Below are 6,425 nucleotides of genomic sequence, written 5' to 3' on the forward strand. Positions count from 1 at the left end.
CGTATAAGGCTTTACACAACTTGCAAATAAAATCTCATTATGCATGGTCCTTATATCCTGGTGTGGGTGCACCATGTAGACCTTCTCTTGTAAATCACTATATAGAAATTCATTATTTATATCCACTCATCAATGTAAAGACCATCCCTTAACTATAGCCATATAGCAATGATTGTTCTCACGGTTTTTGCCATCCTAGAAACCAAGACCAAGGTCTCCTTATAGTCAATGCCATAGATTTGTGCATATCCCTTGGCTAACAATCTTGCCTTGTACCTGCTCACAGACCCATTTGAATTCTATTTTACTTTGTAGACCCACACAATTACCCTCTTCTTCTTGGAAAAAAGTATCGAATTTGATCTATCATTTTCATCCAATGTAGCCATCTCTTCATCGACGCCTTGGCATTTTTCCAATGCTTATGTCCAAGTGCTTCCTTAACATATATGGGCTCTATCTCTTATATTGCTTTGACTATATGCATAATGATGGGCTGTGCATATCTCAACCTTTCCATTGGGTATTTGACCCTTGTAGACTTTCCTGCACTTGGATCACTGCCAGGTGGTCTCAACACTACTTTGGCTCTCTACACACCACGGGTAACAATAGTCGAGATCCCAAACACCTCATCAAGGCTTTGTTCTGAGCCACTATCCCCATCAAAACAAAAGAACTTTATGAAACATTAAGCATTATTGAAGGCTCATCCACCTTCTTTTTTCCCTTATGAAATACATGTAAATTTGCTAATTTTTTGGCACCTATAGTACCACCAAATGATGTGCTGAAATTCATGTTATTCTACCTCAACCTTTTGCGACCAAAGTCTAACAATAGGCCCACTTTCCCATCATCAATTATGGGTAAAAATTACAAAGCCTTTTGGCTAAAGCCGCGCACAGCGGACCCTCGATGTGTGTGTGAACATCTTCTTAAAAACTTTGAAAATTAGTGTGTTCTCATATAATGCCTTTTAAAGGCATGTGAACAAGGCATATACCTTGGTGGTGTGAATGGGGGCTTACAAATGAGGGTGGGTTAATCTTCCCTTAAAACCATAGTTATTATTTTTTGAATAATTAAATTTTCTTGAGTACGACACTGCCTGCACATGGTTGTGACTACGTTGAATGCGTCCTCCTGGGACCCGTTTGCCACTACCTTTTGGCTTCTTCCTCGCTACATTGAATGCGCTCTGGAGATAGCTAGTGGTCATGCCTATCTACTCTTGTTTGCCACTACTTCTTTTTTTTTTTTTAGTCGCCATGGCTTCTTGCTTTATCTGTAGCTTCCACAGTCCTCGCTCGCTTCTTTAGCTTCCTCTCGGCTGCTATAGGTCTCATGGCAACATCTAATGTGACTGCTGCTTGCTGGTCTACACTTACGCTTGCTCTCGTGCCTGCAAGCTTCCAATTTTCTTGCACTGTACCTGAAGGAATTCGCATGCCTCCTCTCTGTTAAGCTTTCATTATTGGAGCTTCAAGATGCGTTGCTCTAATGCTCTATTATACGTCTATTGCTTCTTGTCTCGCATCTCAAACTTCTTCTCTTTCTCCTCATTGGCTGCCTAGCTCTACTTTGCTCTACAATTAATGGTTGTCGCCTCTCTCTATTACTTTGCTGCACTTCTCTAAGCTTGTTGGGCGGTGCTACGAGTTTGGACCAACCACGTGTGCCAAAACTGGCCACGCTGGCACTGCAGTGCCTCATCGCGGATTGCATATAAGGTGCCTAGCTGCACCTTTACGCTTACCTCATAGGTGGCCTGAATCTTGATAATCAAGCTTTAATGATAGCCTTTCTGGTGGTTTTCTTCCTGAAGCTTCTCCTTGATGACACTGAAGACTCCATAGTCTTCATACTTGTTGCTGAAATCTCCATTTTTAGCTGATGAGCAAGCTCTCCATGTTGCAAAACTCCCATTTGCAACTCTGTTGGACAGCTTTTCATAATAATTGAAAATAATGCTTAATCATATGAACACATAAACAAGCTAATATACATAATAATCACCATGACCAAGAGCCCACCCAAGCTCTGATACCATGTTAAACAATCCTAAAATGGGATTGATCACGATGAAGGACATAGATTAAGCAACATAATTAAGGTGGATTATACCACACTAAAAACTCCATAAGAGAGAGAGAGAGAGAGAGAGAGAGATTGCACACTCAACACTTGATCTCTATTCTTTTGCATATCTCAAATGAACCGTACAATGATATAGACTTTCTAGCCTTATCCCATTTTACACATCATCATCCATGTGGCGCTCCCTTTTCTACTTCTTTTGGTCAACACTCACACACCATTCAATATTACATGTGGCATTCTTATCTTACCACAATATCTTCCCACATACACACAACACCGCGATTACATCTCTCAACAACTATACTAGTGTTCATATATGTTAATGAGCTAATTATTACGCGTACTATTAGATTCTCAAATATTCTCACTCTACTAAAGATAAGATAGGAGAGTATTGTATCACTATTAGATTCTTAGATTTTCTTACTCTATGTGAGAAAGACTAACAAGGAGATTATGCTAGTGTTCATATATGTTGAGAGCTAATTATCCCTAGTGATAGTGATGATGATATTCATATATGTTGATATGATATTCATATATGTTGAGAGCTAATTATCACTACATAGTAGGGAGTTTGATTTACATGACTATCATCACGCTACATTTAAGTTGTGATGTTAGAATAGTGAATGAATTTATGCAAGTCCCAAAGAGACCACACTTAGATACTGCTAGTTGAAGGCTCAGGTCTATAAATTCTACAAAACATCACAGAATTTATTTGACGTTGGGATACACATACAAGTGGGATACACGTACAAGTACATAGGTACATAGATACATATTATTGGATTGATATTGTCTCAGACATGAGATCCACTACTGGCTTTATAATTTCTTTTAGGAGTGCCCCTATTAGTCGTAGTAGTAAGAAGCAGCCTTTGCTTTGTTGAGTATAGAGACTGAGTACAGGGATGCTCCTATGAGTGACATATGAGGTCCACAAAACATCACAAAATTTCTATGAGATTGGAATACACATATAAGTGGGATACACATACAAGAACATAGGTACATAGATACATATTATTGGGCTAATAGTGTCTCATACACAAGAGATCTACTAGTGGCTTTATAATTTCTTTTAGGAGTGCCCCTACTAGCCGGAGTCGTAAGAAGCAGCCATTGCTTTGTTGAGCATAGAGACTAAGTACAGGGAAACTCCTATGGGTGACATATGAGGTAGCTTGATTTCACATTAATCCAATCACACCTCTTCTATAAATTAATGCAAGAACATGGAAAAATCCAACTCCTCGTGAGGAAGAAGATAAACAAAACTAGATTTAAAAAATTTATTGATTCATTAATAAAAAACAAAGAATTTGAGACAAATATATTATTTGAAGCTATGATTAACTCAATCTTGCTCTCTTGATCATCATGGTATGTTTAAATTGTAAATCAAAAAAATTAAGAGATATATGAGCAAATTTATCTTCTCCAACAAAATGAACCAAGGAGAAGTCGTAATTTTCTAACTAATTTCTAATTTAAAAAAACAAGTGTAAGTAGCCTAATTGATGATTGCTAAAGTGATCTCACTAAGCTAATTAATCTTATCCTACTAAATGAACCAAAGAGAAGTCACGATTTTCTAATTAACAAAAACAAGTGTAAGTAGCTTAATTGATGATTCTTAAGTGATCTAATTAAGCTTTATCCAATTTCTAATAAAATTAAGCAATGCAAGCCTAAGTATCCTAGTTAAAGCTTAATTAGCTAACTAATTCAAATAACTAGAGAAGGAAAAATGGATTTTTTGCCTAAAATTGTTAAGATATCAAGCTCAACTAGTGCTACGGACATTGATGACTCACTGGATGATAGCTTCTACATTTATGCCATTGGCATAGTTGGTGAGTATGCCACCAGTGTGGTGAGTATGCTATCAGTGAGATGACGGCTATGTGACAACCATATTTGGATTACTAGAGTATGGTATAGTTATAGCGCAAGCTCATATAGTCTCGTTCACACTATGGACTAGCCTTGTATGTTTTAGTAGGAGAGTACTTTCCTTTATAGTATGTAGTTTTATCCTTATGATATGTGTGCATGTTTGCTTGCAAGAAACTCAAGCTCTCCCTCCCTCCCCACATTCTCTTTATGGTATCAAAGCTCCTATTTATGTGACACACCTAAGAACAAGGCAAGTAGCAACACCTTGGGTAGCTATGAGACCTATAGGTAGCAAAGGTAGGAAATTCATTATCAAAGTTAGGAAAGTCATTATCTCATATTGAGGCATCCTCCTAGGTGAAAGAAGAAGACCATATCATGTTTAGTTAACTATGCGTTTTGAGCCAAAACACGGTCTTCTTGCTTCACCACCCAAGATGAGGCCTAAAATATTAACCGATATTTTACACATTTGAGTGTGATTCAGTTTCGTTTTGGCTCTACAAGTTTTCTATATGCACTCTAAGAAAGTGTCGATTTTGACTGTGTATGCCCAATTTTGGCTAGAGCAAAGTTGTAGCAAAAAAGTTGGTTACAAGACATTCTTGTAAAGATTCTAAGATTTACAAAATTTTTGGTGGATGAACGTTTGTGTGATTTTTTCATATACAGTTATTCACAGTATAACTAGTGTACCATACCATTGTGTTGAAGATTACAAGTGCTGAAGAATTTACAAGCGCTACTTGGTAAGTTTCTACTACATGTAATCATGTCCAATAGTCTATCCCAAATTATTATGAGCAAGAAGTTAGACAAGAATAACTTCCAAGCATAGAAGTTTAAGATGAAAAATTTCCTTATGGGAAAAGAATATTGGTTCATTACAAGTGATGAAAAGGAACCAGAGATTGCTGAAGAAAATCTAACCCCACAATAGGTGCAACCATATAAAGCATGGCATGAAAGAGGTAGAAAGAAGTTGTATTGGTTGTCTATCAATGTGATAGATTCTATGATTGTGCATATACAAAATGCACAAATGCCTAAGGAGGCTTGGGACACCTTGGTGAAGATATAGTATAAATATCCAAAGCTCAAAAGATGCACCTAAGGCAAGAGCTATATAATATGACCACATGGAAGCACATAAAGCCAACTCCACACTTCCAAGATAAATTTTGTGAATTCATAAATCCTTAGACCAAGCTGTCTATTGCTCATGCTCTTGCTTCATACGCTCTGAAGTGGCTGGCCATGCTTAATAGCAATGATGGTAAGTGTGGTCCCCACTTGAGATCTTTTCTCTTCCTTATTGATAGAAGGAAGCATCCGCTTCCAAGAAAGCCTATGCTCTGATACCAATGTAACTCGCGGCGGGTGCTTGGGGGACTAGGGCCTTTGACACACTTGTTGATACCATCAATGCATATTAAAACATTTAAACATGGCCACAGACTTAACACATATCCATCATCACTTTGCATAAAGCATAAAGCTGGACAAAACATCCACAAATGCTGAAAATGGATCTTGCACATGTGACACCACATAGAGGCCGGAATGGTGGGCCGACCCCCCCCCCTTGGAGTATTTTATTACCCAAGGAGAATAATATAATGTACAAGCTTTAAGGGCCTTACTCTCCCCACGGGAGATGCCGGATTATCCATATACAAATGCCATAACACAACCCAACACAAGGCAACGGAGCCGGAACATAGACTGTAGAAATGTCAAGCCAACAACATAATCCATATACCTCCGTGTGGGTACTGATTCTTCCCCAAAAAAAACCACGGGTCTTCATGCAATAGAGTTGGTAAAGCAAGTACTGTTACAAGTCATCTCCTGTCTACTTTTATACACCAGGGCCTTTGTTGTGGGTGTGCCCGCCCTTATGAGGTGTTTTATCATTTTTCCTCACTCCCCGTATTTTTTCCCTATTTTTTCCCATTTTTCAATGGTGTGGAGGGATGCCAGAGGTTGGCAGGAGCACCTAGTGGCTGGCCGACTGTCCCATCAGCAGATGTGTGGCTGGCCGACTGCCCAGACATCAGTCGCTCGTGAGTACTTTACTACTGGGTGGCTGACTGGATGTATGCAGTCGTGGGCTTCATTTATTGCTGGCCGACTGCTCATGCAGTCATGGAGGGCCACCAGTGCTGGCCGACTGCTCACATGGGGCATATAAATAGGCCCCATGCCCCCACCACTTCCTAATTCAGTCATTTGCGGGATCTTGTGTATAGAGAAGAGTTTACACACCTATCTCTCTGTGTTTCTTGTGCTGTCTATTTTCTGCAGTCTACTTGCTCTTGTCTACCCAAGTTTGGTTATCATTTCCGCTGCATATTCTGACATGGTATCAGAGCCCGAGGCTCGTGATAGATCTTGGGAGTTTTTCTGAGCAAGAG

Source organism: Cibotium barometz, chromosome 36, assembly GCF_041138505.1.
Source record: "Cibotium barometz isolate CiBa-2024 chromosome 36, ASM4113850v1, whole genome shotgun sequence".
Lineage (NCBI taxonomy): Eukaryota > Viridiplantae > Streptophyta > Polypodiopsida > Cyatheales > Cibotiaceae > Cibotium > Cibotium barometz.